Source organism: Pongo pygmaeus, chromosome 15 (assembly GCF_028885625.2).
Source record: "Pongo pygmaeus isolate AG05252 chromosome 15, NHGRI_mPonPyg2-v2.0_pri, whole genome shotgun sequence".
In the NCBI taxonomy this organism is placed as follows: domain Eukaryota; kingdom Metazoa; phylum Chordata; class Mammalia; order Primates; family Hominidae; genus Pongo; species Pongo pygmaeus.
Genome location: NC_072388.2, coordinates 54249498 through 54267713, shown reverse-complemented (window position 1 = coordinate 54267713; position 18216 = coordinate 54249498). Strand labels below are relative to the sequence as shown.

The window sequence follows — 18216 nt, the reverse complement described above, 5'->3', positions numbered from 1 at the left end:
AAGGCTCCTATCCTATGGTCATCCTTAGACACAACCACCTCAACAGCCATGCAAAGATAGATGTTGCCTTCAACAGACACAGCTGCCATGATCCTACATTTCAAATTCCATGAAAGGCTTCTGCTTTCCTCACTATTAGAAGATGCCTAAGAGTTAGGGGGAAAAAAGTAAAAGCTATTAAATATCATGTACTAAAAATAGAAAGTAGTCAAATTAAAATTGATGAATTTATTTTAGGTAAATCCAGACAATGTTACTAAAAAATATAGGCACATCAAAAGCCATCCACTATAAACCATTTATTTATTTTTTTAATTTTACTTTTTTTTTTATTTATTTATTTTTTTTTTGAGATTGAGTCTCACTCTGTCGCCCATGCTGGAGTGCAGTGGCGCAATCTCAGCTCACTGAAAGCTCCGCCTCCCAGGTTCACACCATTCTCCTGCTTCAGCCTCCCGAGTAGCTGGGACTACAGGCGCCTGCCACCACACCCAGCTAATTTTCTCGTATTTTTAGTAGAGACGGGGTTTCACCGTGTTAGCCAGAATGGTCTTGATCTCCTGACCTCATGATCCGCCCACCTCGGCCTCCCAAAGTATTGGGATTACAGGCGTGAGCCACCGCGCCCAGCTGCCAAACCAGTCACTATTAAAAAAAAATCACTCCAATACCTTTTTAAATAAAAGGGTTACTAAATCAGGAAAACCCAATACACATTATGGAATGTCTGATTTTGTCAGAACATTCAATAAAGTAAACAAGCTATCCTTGGAGACAAGATTGATAAATCCTGAACATGGCTGAATAGTGGCATAAATTGGAGAATATTTAAAAGGTTAAACAATAATATCCCAAAGTTGCCAATTAATGGTTTAGAAAGTATCTTAACAATGTACCAAAAAACTCAGTTCTTAGCCTGACCTTACTAACATTTTAATCAATTACTTAAAGATAATCTTGCCAGTTTACAAATGTGTTGAATACCAGGGCAACCAACTAAAGGTTTCAGAAAGGAAGATTTGTATTATCCTGTGTTACTCTTTCAGTTACCTGGTTAGAATAGCAGAAATCCTGACAACTAGTTCAGATAAGCTGGAACACCACGTTACTAAGTCTACTACAGACTTACCCCACATAATGAGCTGTTCATTTAACTGGTTTTCATCAAAATGGCTCTTGAAAATTACCACTTTTCAAGCAGTGACCTTTTTTGGTATTAGTGACTGTTTACCTAAGCACACACAAAATAAATATTCTATAGAGTGAAATTTCAACATTTATGATTTCAGGCAAAGACACACTCAATGTTTTATTCAACATAATTATTTCCCGTCAGCGTACATCATATGGAACAGATCTATACTGTACATATAGTACACTGGATGAACCTAGATATGCTTTGTGTACATATGCAGAGCAAGAAAGTCAATGAGCTTCCAGCTTCTACAACTCCGTCTTTTCTGCATGTGTTCTGTTTCCCGTGTTGTGAACAACTTGTGTTTATCTGTTATTGCCCTAGTGGTGCTTTTCTGTGCAGACAACTTAAGTGCAGACAGAATGCAAGATAACTCTGAACTCCAGAAAGCTTGAATTGGTGTAAAAACACAGTACAGAAGAAACAGATTTTCCAAAAAGTGACACCCTACCAACTACACTACCATCCACTATCAAATCTTCTTTCTCCTTTGGCAAATACAATTAGCCTTTATTATACTACATTATATTTTATATATAAAGTGTATTTACTTTCAACTTGTTTATACCTACACAAATTTGTCTTCATTGTTAGATTAATATTTACCTACGTGTGAAAACTGTTTGGGATGAAATACCGCATCATAATTCCCTACTAAAATTAATGGAAATATGCTTTCATTTAATAGCTTTTAAATTAGCAGCAGGGTTTTCAAGAATGAATTCAAAACACTGAATATTTGATTTTCAAGTTGGAGACAACAAGCAAAAATATTTCCGACAACAATGGATACCAATCCAAACTCAAAAATGAAAAAAAAAAAAAACAAAAAAACTCTACTCTGCTTGAGTGGGAATAGCAACTCCAAAACAGAATGAAGAAACACAGGATGAGTGAGACCAAGCAGCAAAAGCAAGAATCGCATTTCAACGCTTAAAGATTCTAATTATTATATAATCATAAATTAGTGTGATGCTAATATCAGATGTGTTCTGTAGAGCTGAATAATATTCAACAAGATTAAAAGATTTGTGCAAAGGAAGGGAACAGATCACTGAACTAGAGCACTCGGGATACACTATGAATACTACTCAGGATACATAAGCTGAGATTCAAAAAGCAAGTAAGACTAACATAGGTAGAAATGAAGATAACGACTTCCAATAAAGATCCCCTCCAAATACTTAGTAATAGTGTGAAGTATCACTTTTGCACCAACCTTTTGCACGAATATAAAAGGAAATTATTTAAAAGATATGGCTAAACTCAAAACTAAAATAAACATCGTACTGGGTGAGAAATGCAATAAAAATTCAAAACAGTAACCCATATCTTAAGTGGAGTAGAGGGAAGAAGGAACCAGGAAGATGGCTGGATAGTTCAGTTCCGAAAGGTAACAGCAACAAAACAGAATCAGGTTCACCACCTGACACCAAGGGGTCAAGATTTGCACAGCTTGTAAAAACAGAGGTTTTAAAAAAATAAAAAAGTAAAAAAGGAGAGGGGAGGAGAGGGGAGAAAAACGATGACACTGCAAATCCAGAGCTATAACTTTACAGAAGCTCCAAGCCTGGAGAAAAAAAAAGACAACAAAACATCCGATGTCATAGCAAATTAAAAATTAGTAATTCCTTAATGCAAAGCTAGCGTTCGTTCACATTCCCCAATTGCTTTGTAAGTGTTTTGTTATTCCTTGACTGGTGTATTTCTTGTCTCCTTTCACCTACTATACCTATCTCTTTATTTTTCAGTTTCTTACGATTCTTAGAACTTTTAGTTGGGAAGGGAAAAAAAACTAAGCAGCTAGTCCAAACGTGTTTCCCAGTGTGAATTTTGTTGATAGTACCCTCACAATGTTTAACGAGGTTTTTTTTTGGGGGAGGGGGTTGTCTATTTCTGATCAATTTGTAAATTCAAAAACAAGATTAAATTTCAGAGTTTTGATTTGAATGCAAGAGTTGTCAAAATAATGAGTCTGTCCAACATTAAAACCAGTTTTTAATCCAAAACATAGGAAGAAATTTAATGATAAAAAACAATCATATAAAAACATGAATTCACACCAGATGTTTTATGAAATGGTCTGACAAAGATTTTTAAATTTGAACATGTTAAAGAAGGAGATAGAGGTTTTCTAAGTAGCAAAAGGGTTGCCAAACAAAAAGAGAATTGAAACAGGTGATTATGAAAAAGCAATTCCAAATTTAAAATATGAAAATTATAGATACTGGCATATAGACTCAACAGATACAACACACTCTAGACAAAATAGAAAAATAAAATGGTAAATTGCTAGATAGTAATGAATTCACCTAGTATGAAGCACAGAAAAGAGAAAAAAAAGACAGAACAATTAAAGACACGGGATAAACTCAGACTCCAAGACAGGTCTAGCAAAAGAGAAAAGTGAAAATAAAAGAAGCAATATTTAAAGAGGTGAGAATTTTTCAAAATTAAAGATTTGATTCCTCATACTGTAAGTATACTCTAAGTACAGGCTGTATACATAGAAGTTTGTCCATACATATTTAAAATACCAAGCACAAAGATCTACTTCACAATATATATGCAAAACAATTTAAGAAAACCACATGCAAACACTGGCATCACTCTGAAATATTTACAAAACACTTAGGATGTCAAATAGGGATTGGAGGAGGGACTTCAAAGTTTATTGAATAACTATCCGAAGTTTGTTTTTCAAAACATTCCTACATACAGTCACCCCTCAGTATGCGCCAAAAATTGGTTTAAGGACACACACAGGTACACCAAAATCTGCCCACAGTCAAGTCCCATAGCCCACCTACTCAGGTTTCACCATCCTGCTCCACGTATAAGTGGACCCATGCAGTTCAAACTCATGTTGTTCAAGGGTCAACTGCAATTATTTTCTTATGACTCTAAAAGTTGTAGATGCAATCCTCGAAACAACTCCATACTGTCAAAGTATTATTTCAAAGCATCTATAAATAAACACATTTTAGCCCTTAAAAACTGAAATGGTAAGCAGAGAAATCTTGGAGAAAAGAAAACAGCATAAAGGGGAAGAAACAAAAATCAATTCCAGGGAAAGAACTGTGAGACAACATAAAACTTTGTAAGACAACATGCAAGAACATCTTCATAACCGTGAGGTAGAGAAGAATTTCTTAAACTAGACACAAAGTACAAATTATAAAAGGAAAACACTGATAAATTCAACTACATTAAAATTTTTAACTTTTAATAGAGACACCATAAGAAAGTCAGAAGACAAGCCACAAAGTAGGAAGACATTTATAACACATAATTGGCAAAGAATTAGTATTCAGAACATATGAAGAAATCTTGCCACCCAAAAAGATAAATCCAACAGAAAAATGAACAGTCATTTCAGAGAAAAGGAAACTAGTGCCCAGCAAACTCTGAAAATATGTTTTCTCTCATTAATCAGAAATGCAAGGCCAGGTGCAGTGGCTCACGCCTGTAATCACAGCATTTTGGGTGGCCGAGGCGGGCGGATCACCTGAGGTCAGGAGTTCGAGACTAGCCTGAGCAACATGGAGAAACCCCACCTCTACTAAAAATATAAAATTAGCCAGGTGTGGTGGCACATGCCTGTAATCCCAGCTGAGGCAGGAGAATTGCTTGAACCCGGGAGGCGGAGGTTGCGGTGAGCCGAGATCGCACCATTGCACTCCAGCCTGGGCGACAAGAACAAAATTCCGTCTCAAAAAAAAAAAAAAGAAAAGAAAGAAATGCAAGACATACAATGTATCACACACAATAGGCTAACTGGTTTTTGCCATTATCATGTATAGGGAAGAACGTGGAGCCATCACACATATACACTGGTGACAGGAATAAACTGGCACACCTATATTGGAAAGAAAACAATTTAGCACTAACTAGTAAAGTTGAAAATGTCTGTCTCCTACAATCCAGCAATTCTATTTCTAGCTAGTCATAAGTCCCAAAACTATCTACACTCTAGTCTCAACTCACTAGTGATTAGCATAAAACTTAGGTCTTGACTAGCGTTTTTAGTTTTAATGAACTAGAATAGCATGGAATAGTATACCTGATAATATACTGAGTCATAATTTAAAATGTGTTTCTTATTGTGAGTGATAACAAAAAGTTTGAAAAAAAAACACTATCCTAGAGACACAAGTGCAACAAATAGACCTATGCTATTCACGGTGTTCATAGCAGCACTGTGTATACTAACAACAAAAATACCTAGAAACCCAAATGTCCAACAACAGGAAACAGGCTGTAAAATATTCATACATGAAGTAGCCAAATTAGTTAGAGCTACATACAACATGGTGAAAGAATATCCTGGGCCGGGCATGGTGGCTCATGCCTGTAATCCCAGCACTTTGGGAGGCCAAGGCGGGTGGATCACAAGGTCAGGAGATCGAGACCAGCCTTGCCAACATGGTGAAACTCCGTCTCTACTAAAAATATAAAAATTAGCTGGACGTGGTGGTGCATGCCTGTAATCCCAGCTATTCAGAGGCTGATGCAGGAGAATCGCTTGCACCTAGGAGGCAGCGGTTGCAGTGAGCCAAGATTGCGCCACTGCACTTCAGCCCAGGCAACGGAGCGAGACGCCATCTCAAAAAAAACAAACAAAAAAAAAGAATATCCAGATAACAAGGTTGAGGGGAAATAGGAAGTTACAAATAAACTCATACAGAAGGATTCCATTTAGAGTTCAAAAACCAACAAAACAACAAAATAGTTTAGGGATACAACTAGATCTGGCAAAACTAAAAGAAAAGCAAAGGTAAGAAAGGTAGTGGTTAGAGTGTGGGAAGGGACGTAAAGAAATAAAAAGGATTATGTTCTCAAACTGGATATTAGATACAAGGCTGTTCATTATGTCTTTATATCTTACAAGTATTCTTAAAATATTATTTCATACGTATTTTATTTTAAAAGAAAAAATTTAAATAGAGCTGAGAGAAAGGTACACGGGTGTTCAGTACACAGATGTTCATTTTATATTTAATCTTTAAATTGTACATATACATTATATATTCTCTTATATGTCTGAGTCATTTAATAGTGGTTTCAACTTTCAATAAAACAATAAAAAGACAAGTAGGAAGAGATAAATGTAAATCAAAACAAACAAGCAAACAGGCATAAGCTTCCCTGCTTCTTAACTTATACAATTACAATACAAGCACTGAATAACTGTAGAAAGTTATTCCTACTTTGGAAGAAATTTTCCCCAAAAAGAAAAGTCCTTTAAAATAAGAAATCTATTAAAAAGGTTTACAGAAAATATCTAGGTTTGTATGTGTGTTTTGTTTTGTTTTGTTTTGTTTTGTTTTTACTTATTACAAAGCTACCTTAAGAAATCAGATAAATAAGGCTGGGTGTGGTGGCTCACGCCTGTAATCCCAGCACTTTAGGAAGCTGAGGTGGGCAGATCACGAGGTCAAGAGATCGAGACCATCCTGGCCAACATGGTGAAACCCCGTTTCTACTAAAAATACAAAAATTAGCTGGGCGTGGTGATGCATGCCTGTAGTCCCAGCTACTCAAGAGGTTGAGACAGGAGAATCACTTGAACCCGGGAGGCGGAGGTTGCAGTGCGCCGAGATCGTGCCACTGCACTCCAGCCTGGGCGACAGAGACTCCGTCTCAAAAAAAAAAAAAATAGAAATCAGATAAATATAGTAACCAAGAATAATAATTAAAGAATCCCTGGCCCAGCATGGTGGCTCATGCCTGTAATCTCAGCACTTTGGGAGCCTAAGGCGGGTGGATCACTTGAGGTCAGGAGTTCGAGACCAGCTTGGCCAACAAGATGAAACCACGTCTCTACTAAAAATACAAACATTAGCCAGGTTTGGTGGCAGGTGCCTGTAATCCCAGCTACTCAAGAGGCAGTAGAATCGCTTGAGCCCAGGAGGCAGAGGTTGCAGTGAGTCAGAGGTTGCAGTGAGCCAAGATTGCACCACTGCACTCCAGCCTGGGTGACAGAGCGAGACGCCGTTTCAAAAAAAAGAATCTCTTTATACCAAAAGTAGTATGTTATTTTGAATGCTGCCAGGACTTTCTGCTTAAATGAAGGTTACATAACACTGAAAGGATATGAAATATAACTACCAATTTATGCCAGGTAATTAATCCTAGAAGAGCAGACAAAAATTCAGCTTTCATCACTTTACAACTAACTTATATTTATGAATTATTTCTTTTCTCCCCAAAACCTTAGACAAGGTAAATGCCTCGGCTGTAGTTTACATATAATACCAAGGCTAATCTTGAATGTATAACTGACCTTTGAACATTATGGGTTTAAACTATGTGGGTCCACTTCATGCAGATTTTTTTTTTTCAGTAACTATATTGGAAAATTTTTTGGAGACTGCAACAATATGAAAAAAACTCGCAGGGAAACCACAGCCTAGAAATATTGAAAAAAATTAAGAAAAATGTATGTAATTAATGCATAAAATATATGTAGATCCCAGTCTATTTTATAATTTACTACCATAAAATATACACAAATTATAAAGTTAAAATTTATCAAAACTTACACAAACCAGATCCTATACGGTTACTGTACATGGTGCCATTTGCAATAGATGGAAATGTAAACAAACGTCAAGATACAGTACCAAATCACTACTGCATAAAATTAACTGCAGTACATACTGTACCACTGTAATAATTTTGTAGCCACCTCCTGTTGGTATTACTGTGAGCTCAAGTGTCTGAAGTATCCATGACTCCTATCTATGACTCTAATTATCTCCACATGAGCATTCTGTCCTTCCAGTATCACAGTAAAAAGTGATCGTAGTTCTCGCATATTTTTCATCATTTTTAGCACAACACTGTAAACCCTGAATAACACCATGGGACCCATGCCAAGTGCCACTAGTAATGCTGGAAGTGCTCCCAAGAAGCAGAGAAAAGTCATGACAAGGAAAAGTTGAATTACTTGATATGTACCTAGACTGAGGTCTGCAGTTACAGTTGCTCACTGTTTCAGACAGATGATTCATCTTACAGATGATATAAACTTATGGTATCAATAAACAGTACAGTATTGTAAATACACAGTCTCTTATGATTTTCTTAGTAGCATTTTCTTTTCTTTAGCTTTATTATAAGAATACAGTATATAATACATATAACATACAATATACATGTTAATTGACTATTTATGTAATTGGTAAGGTTTCCAGTCAACAGTAGGGTACTAGTAGTTAAGTTTCTGGAGACTCAAAAGTTACACAAAAATTTTTGACTGTACAGGGTGCTAGTGCCCCTAATTCCCACACTGTCCAAAGGTCAGCTGTATTTTTTACTTGAAAAGTGCTCCAGAATTTTCAAGCTCAGAAATACTTCAAGTTAAAACTAAATCCAATTATTTAGACTAAAAGAAAAAAAGAGTAAAAGAATTAAGCCACTTTTACAAAAGGATTCAATTTAAACTTAAAATTACAGCAAACATCTAGTCAATTAAGAAATGATTCCCCAGCAATAGAGTACCAAGCACAAAGATTATCCAGCACAGCACCTGAAACTGTACCCAGAAATAAGAGCACTAAACACAAGCTTCAGGAATTCCCTTCACAGAAATCATGACATTCAGCCAACCTCAAGAGATCCAGATTATGAAAACTACGTAAAGTAATTACGGAAACATTTCAAATGAACATGACTTCCCAATAAAGTAGGCAAGTACAGGTTGGCAGCACGTAAGTGAATTCAACCTGTGTGGATATTACAGATTTAAGGCAACATCTTCAATGTTCTGCAACATAGCATTCAGAACACTAGGGAGTTTTCAGTGCACAGCTTAGCTGTCCAAATTTATTTCAAAAGGTAATGAGATCTAAACACATGCATTCACTAAATTATTTTTGTACAGATTCCACTCAGAACACTTACATTACTGATGAACAAGATTAACTGGGACTAAGCACAAGCATTTTGCTGAAATTCATGTTTCAAATTGTTTTCCATTCCACTCTCCCAAGAGTAAACCTAAAACCCTTATTCTTAGAGTTTCACTTTATATGGCATACCAAATACCACTCAGTTAGCCATGCTAATAAAGGGTGGCAAGTAAAGCAAAAGACTCAATGAGTCCCAATCATTTTCAAGCACCAGACCATCCATTCATTCAAATTGAGCACTACCTAGGTGTCAGACACATAGTTCACAGCGATGAACAAGACACAGTCCCTGCCTCACATTGCTTATATTCTTGTAGGTGAGGCAGATACCAAGAAAGAAATAAGCTTATTACATCAAGTTGTGACTCATGGTGCAATGAAGAAAAATAAGGCTGTGACAAAGAATAGGGAGGGTATGCATTTTTAGGTAGGGTCAGAGTTGGCTTTTTCGAGGTAACCTTTAAGAAATATCTATAAGATCACACAAGAGTAACTTATAATGAACATATGCAGGAAATGAAACAGAAAAGTTTCTTGGAAACTAAAAGGATGACATTCTATCTACTGCTTTCCACATAACTAAAACATTTTATAGCATGTGGTTTAAGTAGCTTTTACTGTTTTCTTCACTTGAAAAACTTCAAGTCTTTAAATTTAAATCACTAGTTTTAAGAATTAATCTTCTAATTCCTGTGGCGGGGAGGGGGGATCCTTATAACGTTAATTTAGCTTTGTAATGCCTAACATTAGACAGCTGCACATGGACAGCGTTTTGGTTTTTTTTTTTTCAGAAAGCATTCTTATAAAACAGCTCAATCGGTAAGAATGGGCTCTAAGTCAGAATGCCTCAGTTAAAATTCAGGCTCCTCCTAAAGATATTTGTTGTGTCTTTGAACAAATTATTTGTCTCCCTAGTTTTCACCAAATGGTACCTACCTCATAAGGTTGTTGAGAAGATTAAATATGATAATGCACATAAAGCATTTAGAGTCTGACAGCAAATATGTACGCCAATGTTAGCTATCATTTATGAGGCAACTACTGAGGTAAGATAATTCCTTAATGGCCTTAGGCAGGTTAATATACGTTAAGATCACACATGCAGTACGTGGTACTGACTAGCAAAACTAAATTCAAGCCCAAGGTCTTCAGGCTCCCTAGTGCCCATGCTGTTTCCAGTACCCCACAGAACATTATGTAATTAAAGAACTGGACAATAAAGAACTTGCATAAAACCTTAGAGTTAATAAGGTCTAAGACCTGTAGGTCTCCTAACTACTGACTTCCAGCTTATTATACCAGACCAGACTGTTTCCTTGACAACTCAATGACTCATGTGTAAGAATAATAATTGTCCCACATTTTCCAGTGAAAATGCAGTGTAACATCATGTCTCCTGATAGACAATGAACACTTACTTGAATTCACATAAGTTCTGAAAACTAATTGTAGACGTCACTCAGAGTCAAAATAAATAAATAAGGGTAAATAACATTCTCTTCTAGTAATTACAGGCTGCTATGATCCTATGGCCCCTATGGAACCTATTCAAAGTGGAAGCTGTCTTACAGGATCTCTCACCGGATTAACTGACATTCTCCTTTGTAAAAATACATGGGCTGGTGTCTTCAGAAAGCTGTTTCTGGCTAGCAGTTACTCTCCTACTCACTTATTTCTATATATCTATCAAACATGAAAATAGAGTCAAAAGGTGTTATTTCTATAAAAATGACATTAAATCCTCTGGAAGACCTTGATGAATAACTGGAAAAATCTATAAAGATTTTGTATTTGGAGAGTTTCCCAGTGCCTACCTTTTCATTCCACTTTAAAGAAACCAATACTAGAAATCATAGATAATGCTTTTAGAGTACAATCTATGAAAGGAAAATCAGGATAACCTTTATTTTAAGAAAAGAAATCAGTAAAAATAAAAAGGCAAATAAAAGTAAAATCAAATATTTTAAGTGAAAACATTTAAGGTGCACGTGTATTTTGATTCCTTGCTTTAACCAACTTTTTGAATTAACTAACAAATGGTCCTAATCATGTGGAGTATGTAAGAGGGTCTCCCCCACACTCTAACATCATTCCTTCCACCAAGCAGCTCCCAAAGGCTCCATGCCACTTTCTTCCACTCTCTGACCATCCCTGAAAGAGGAAAGGAGCAACCTGAAAACTACATGTATCCAATAATGAGTTATCCATCAAAGGAAGGAATGCGAGATTTTTTTTTTTTTTTTTGAGACAGAGTCTCACTCTGTCACCCAGGCTGGAGTGTAGTCACACCACCTCAGCTCACTGCAACCTCCACCTCCCTGGCTCAAGCAATCCTCCCACCTCAGCCTCCCAAGAAGCTGGGACCACAGGCACACACCACCATGCCTGGCTATTTTTATATTCTTTTTAGAGATGAGGTTTTGCCACGTTGCCCAGGCTGGTCCCAAACTGCTGGGCTCAAGCAATCCACACACCTTGGCCTCCCAATGTGCTGGCATTACAGATGTGAGTCATCACACCCAGCCAGGATTTAATTATTGTGTTCAACAAATCCTTACTGAGGACCTGCTATGTGCTAGCCACTGCTCTGAACTCTTTAAAGATCACCAATAAAACAGACAAAAAGCCTACCCTCATGGAAACTATGTAATACTGTGTGTTTGGGGGTTATGGGGAAGAGACAATAAACACAACCAGGAAATTATATAGTATGACAGAAGGTGACAAATGCTATAAAGAAAACGGAGCAAGGTACAATAATCAGACGTAGGGGAGTGCAGTTTTAAATAAAATAGGCAGATCTTTTTTAAAAAGTGACATTTAAAAAGCAAAGACTGGACGGAGACAACAAGCCATGCATGTATCATCAGAAAAAAAAAACTGATCTAAGGAGGGGTAACAGCAAGTGTAAAAAACAGCTCTGTTTCCTCCATGGCACTTGTCACCTTCTTGCCAAGAGAAGTAAACAGTATATAATTTCCTCATTGATTGTGTTTATTATCTCTTCCCCCTGCCCTCAAACATACACTATTACATAACTTCTATCAGGGCAGAGCTTTTCGTCTGTTTTGTTTATTGATGGAGTCTAAGTGTTTAGGGCAGTGTCTGACATGTAGCTGCCCCTAGGAAAGCCATTGGAGCCAGAGGGAAGTAAGCAGAGGGAAGACAGTAGCTAACCTTAGAGGTAAGGGGGAATGAGGAGAGTGGAAGTGTCCAGATTCTGTATGGCCTTAAGGACATAAGAACTTCAGCTTTCACTGTGCATAGAGAAAGTCACTGTAGCATTCTGAAAAGATAAGTAATATGATCCAGGTGTTGTGTTAGAAAGACTGTAGGGAGTTAGGGCAGAGGCAGGGAGATCAGTTAGGAGGCTAATTGCAGAAATCTAGGTAAGAGAGAAGAATGGCTTGGACCAGGCTGGTGAGCAGTGGAAGCAGTAAGTACTGATTGGATTCTGGTTATATTTTCAAGATAAGAGCACAGAATGCCAAGTGTGAAAGAGGTAAGTCAGGGATGACTCCAACGTTTTTTTACCTGAATGTTTGATGGAAACATCAAACATCAAACATGTTTGAGGAAAAATATGGAAATTTAGTTGGAGTTGACCACTGCACATCAAGTGGATAGGCCTAACAGGATATGTGGAAAGTCTGGGTTGGATATATAAATATGGGAGCCATCAGCATATAAGTATTTAAAACCATGACACTGGATAAGATTGTCAGAGGAATATAAAAAGAAAAGTGAAAGAAGGACTGAGCATGTCAACTTTAAGAGTAGAAGATGTAAGATAGAATGAACAAAGCAATTAGGTAGGAGAAAGCCCAAAAAGCAGAATGTCCTGGAAGAAGAGTGCAAACAAATTACATTTAGTGTACAAATCACTTTGCTGAAACCAGATTTAAGTTACAGAAAAGGTCTTAATCTCCCTGTAGTAGTTAGGACGACCCGTAAAATACTAAATCATAACTCTTTTTAGGGTAAGTATGTCTTCTACATTTCCGAGGAATATTATATTTCCTATCGGAGTATCTACTAAAACTATTGTTAGAATTAAAAGTATATCTTGCCTATTTTCTTTTTACATAAAACCAATTAAAAGCTTGTACCATTTTTTAAAAAAGAAAAATAGCCTAGTTTTCACTGCTACCTCTGTCAAAAACCAAAAACACATTTAAGCACAACAGCTTGGCACACAATTGTAAACTGTCATTATTTCTCTTTCTCTAGACCTCAGATACAGAAGGTTAAACTCCTTAGTTCACAGCACATAAGGTTCTTCCCCTTAATGTTTAATTTTCTATTTATAGAGGGGGGAAAAAGGCTTATATTCTCATCTAGACCAATGGTTTCCCGGTGATTTGAAAATAAATCACATTTTTTGATTGGGACACTCAAAGTCATATTCACAGGAACTGAAAGAGGAAGCAACGAAATGCAATTCTCTTTGAGCATGAGTGATCATTAATGTCACTTCTAGATAAATAGTTACTTGCTTCTATCCTCTAAGTATACTCTGGATTTACCTTCAAAGTCACTAAAAACAGTACAGAGAACAAGCAGGTCATAAGGTGTATTCTCAAATATATGAATGATCTTGCAAAGCACGATTTTTCTCATTTCCTTATTACATATTAGGTCAGATTCCCAAGAGAACCAAAACCTTCCTAGAACCACTTAAGTTCATTAACAATTTTATATTTTAACAAAGTATTGGAGATCTTTCAGGTTAAAACTTCATTTGCTATAAAAATTATAAGCATACAATTAAAAATACATGTTCCATTCAAGTTAAGAACTTACACATAGGAAATGTATAAGACACATTCAACTTTTAAAAAAACAATTATGATTCAGTATTCTACGTGTCATCTTAACCATGACAGGCTGATCAAGAACTTTTAACCATAACTTAAAATTCAAGTTAAGAACTTAACAACAGTGACAATCTTAATATGGGTTCTTTCAAAGTCTCAAAAAGGTTTTCACGTTTTAGGCTCTTTTAAAAAGCCATACTGACTGATATGAAAAATGTAATTATTAAAATGATCTCCCTACCAAAAGCAGATTAAAGCCTATAAACTAGAAGGGAGCCTGAAGTGAGGCATTTTTAGGGAAAAACACAACATCAAACAGAAGAGACTACTGGTACTAAAAGAATACAGAAAGATCTAAATTGGAAACAAAATCGTAAATGTCTCTTCATAATGCTGACGCTGAATCATTAAGAGTTAAATACTGATATTCTTTATAATTTTCAAGTATTAAGAAAATTTTTCAATAGATCTTGTTATATTTTCAAATTCATTATCTGCCTCAAGTAAATCAAGTAGAACATCTTATTCTCTAAGCTCACTTGATAAGGTATTGTTATGTCTGCTGAAGGCTACAAAATTAGAAGAGACATTTGAAACTCAATGTTGGGGTGGGAGGGAAACTCATGAACAGACCCAGCTATTTCAGGTTAGATCCTTAAACTAAAGACAAAACGAAAAAGGAAAAAAAAAAAAAGAGCCTTTTTTATCAGGCAGCACATCAAATATGAAAGTCTACTGCAAGGCATGTCTACCCAAAATACTCAAGAGTAATTTAGTGTTATTCTTGGGAACATTATCCCAAGTCTCACCAGGAATTGCTTCGGACCAAACTGGAGACCCTGTTGCCATTAGCCTGCTAGGTAAGCTAAGGAAAACAAATGCAACCTAATTTAGCAAAAATTCTAACTTTAAGTCAACTCCTATACAATTCAGAACCTTAGTTCACCTGAAGATGCTTATCTTTAGCTGGGCTGGCTATGGGTGTCTACATTTCTCAAGGCTTTCCACAAAGTCATCTCAAACACACACACACACACACACACACACACACACACACACACACACACACAACTTAACAGTTAACTTCAACCGTAGCTCTTTAAGCACTACTAACTTAAATAGCTGCTAAGGAATCCGTTTGACAACACAGTTCTGAATTTAGATTCCTCCTTCCTCCCAGAGGAAAGAAGGGCCAACACTGAACAGCTTGCTTTCAACCTAAGCTAGTCAAGGTGCAGCTGGGGCAGGCTGGGACGCCGCTGCCCGTGTCCGGGGCTGCCCACGTCTAGTGCACCCAGCGCCTTCACCGCCAGCGTGCGGGGCTGCACATCCCACACCAGACGTATGGCTGAGAGCCAGACGACTTCTCTAGACTTCCCGTGTAGTTTTCCGGCGAGGTCCCCAAGGCCAAAAATCTCACTTTTGGAAACTGAAGGGGTCAGGCCGAATCGCTAAGACACACCCCTCGGGGACAGGAAGGGATAACTTCGCCGGTGTCGAGGGTGGTCTACGGATTTTTCCAAAGTCCCCCCTCATGCTGCTTTCCGTGCCCAACCGCCTCCCACCCTGACCTGGGGACTCGCAAAGGGCAGCGGGAGGGGCGCCGGGGAAGGGGGCGAGCGCCCAGACCGCCAGAGGCAGCGGCAAGGACTGGAATTCCAGCATGGCGTAAAGTGTGGCCCAGCTCCGGCCCGGGGACGCCGCCGGAGACGCGCTGCCTCCGTCCACCGGCCGAGGAGGCGGTAATCCGCCTTCCCTCCCGGGGGCCCTCAGGCTTGGCTAAAAATAGGTGCCTTGGTCACCCCAGGGCCCGCGCGGGTCGACCTCGCCTTCGGGAGAGTCGTCCTTGGGGAGGAGGAGGGGTGTCCCTCGGCCGCGCCCCGGGTGCCGCGACAGAGCCGGGGTCGGGCCCGGGACGGCCCCGCGAGGCCGAGGAGGTCCCTCCGAGCCCGCCCCCTGCGGCGTCCCGGCCCCGGCAAGAGCCCCGCGGCGGCGACCGGATGCCCAAGGCCTACCCAGCGGGCGGCGTCCGGGCCCCGCGGCCGCGCCCCCCCGCCCGGCGCGGCCCTCCCGCCTGCCCCAGGACCCCGCAGCCGGCGCCGCCTCCCCCCGCGCTCCCCGCCGCCGGCGCCCGGCCCGGTGCGGCCTGCTCTCCCTCACCCTGTGCGGCCGGGAAAGAAGACCGGGAAGACGCGGCGGCGCCGGCACTACAGCCCGGGCCGCCCGCTCCAAGGCGCCGCCGCCGCCGCCGCCGCAGTTGCTCAGGTGCCGTCGCGCCGCTCGGCAGGAAACGGGCGGCTTCGGGGCGGGGCTGCCCCGGCACGTCCTGGCGTCTGGGCCGGCGGCGCCGGGAGACCGGCCCCTTAAAGGGACAGACGCCGGCCTGCCTCTGCCTCTGCACGCCTGCCCACGCGCTCCGTTACCCGCTGCTCGCGGCTGGCCGGCTCGGGATTCCGGGCTTTCTTCCCGAGACCGCGTCCCCCAGCTGGGCCGAAGGTGGACGCTCAGGGGCTGGAGGCTCCGCGGAATCCCCTGCGTTCAGTAGCCCCGCTCTCCCCTGTCCCAAAGGTTGGTCTCGTCTCGCGCGGCCCTCCCTCCAGGGCACCACCTGGCTCCCCACGGCTTTTAACTTCAGCAAACGGCATTAGATTTACCCACTGACTCTCCCAGATTTCCCCCAGAAATTACTGGAAAACGACATCCCCCGTCCCTTTCTCCAGGGATCTCTCTGAAATCTCCTTCGGGCAACGCTAGCTCCAAACGGAGAAAGAAATTAGAAAGCGACCCAAATAATGGTCGGGCGCGGTGGTTCACGCATGTAATCCCAGTACTTTGGGAGGCCGAGGCAGGCGGATCACCTGAGGTCAGGAGTTCGAGACCAGCATGGCCAACATATAGTGAAACCCCGTCTCTACCAAAAAAAAATACAAAAAGTTAGCTGGGCATAGTGGCGCACGCCTGTAGCCCCAGCTACTTGGGAAGCTGAGACAGGAGAATCGCATGAATCTAGGAGGCGGAGGTTGCAGTGAGCCGAGATCTCGCCACTGCACTCCAGCCTGGGCGAGAAAGTAAGGCTCTCCGTTTCTCTCAAAAAAAAAAAAAAAAAGAGGAAAGAAAGAAATCGACCCAAATAAGTTGTGTGCAAATATTATGAAAGTGTTGTGACTGCCAGCTGGTAGCCATTCATGAAGCCGGGGTAAAAATCTAGAAACTGCTGCGCGAGGAGGGATGGGCCCGGATCTCTGCTTATTCGTTTGCTCTTTGCTGAAAGGATGGCAGCCATCCTCCCTGTCCACTGGCAAGTGAGTTTCGTGTGGATTGTTTACCGATGATCAATCTCTCACAGGAGGCCAGGCACTGCCCCACTACATGTACAAAACACTCCAAGCTCTCCGCAAATGTTATGAAGGCTTAAAATAATCCGAACGATTCCAGACTGTGGATAGAGATACAAAAAAATTAGGACTCACCACCACCACCTCGCCCTACATCTGACAAAGTGGGAACAGAAGCAGTTAAGGAATGAACAGCAGAACCGTTTCTACACCAACAGAATTTCCTGTGCATGGGCTGGTTAAAAGTATCTATACTTTTTATTCTAATCATTTCTAAGTTTTCTAGAGCACGTCCAAAATACAGATGAAAACTGCGCAGTGTATAGTGGCCTGAGATATTGAGAATTCTGCCAGTCTTCAGTCACCGTGTTTTCCACAGATGCATTCTGTCTTATTTTAACTCCAGAGGCGTCCTCTTTTTCCTTTCTCATTAGGATTACTCTGCCCCTCAGCGGTTCCAGTGCCCTCAAAGCAATCTATCTCTGAAGTACTGGCTATCTTCTGAGCGTGTGCCAGAAGATCCAGCTTTGTTGAAAAGCGAAGCCGTTAGTCTCTTAATACAAAGGGTAAGTGTATCATTTATGTAATGGAGTTTAAGGGCTCTTGATTAGCTTACAAACAACCATGTAATTTCCTCAGGTTAGTACTAAAGCAGGTTTTAAGTTAGAATTAAAAATTTATATCATTCATTTTCCTGACCAGTAAAACCGCAATGTCATTTACAGGCAATAATATTTCGGTGCACTTGTAAGTAAGACAATGAGTGGAGTTTAGGATTTTCTCAAAATATACTACTGCTTATTCTAAAGGATGACTTTGTATCACCTATTTCAGCTTTTCTGGCGTTTGAACTTTGACTATTGAAAGGGAAGTGGTTGAATGCTTTATTTTTTATAAGCTTTCTATTTATTCACATCAAAACCAAAAGATTTACTAGAGGCCGGGCGCAGTGG

At 39.9% G+C, this 18216-nt stretch overlaps 1 protein-coding gene across 32 annotated transcripts in view; it reads right to left on the bottom strand.

The window, feature by feature from the left end:
• Positions 1–16263, bottom strand: part of KTN1 (kinectin 1) — a 103260-nt gene extending 86997 nt beyond the window's left edge. For 12 of the 32 annotated variants that reach the window (XM_063651621.1, XM_054449128.2, XM_063651628.1 and 9 more), the window contains exon 1: positions 16089–16260. The gene's annotated coding sequence lies outside the window, so the exon portion shown is untranslated. Of the gene's footprint in view, positions 1–7481; positions 10951–16088 lie in introns of those variants that run through there. The other 20 variants (XM_063651613.1, XM_054449119.2, XM_054449126.2 and 17 more) reach the window with 5 other exon arrangements.
• Positions 16264–18216: the final 1953 nt, after the last annotated feature.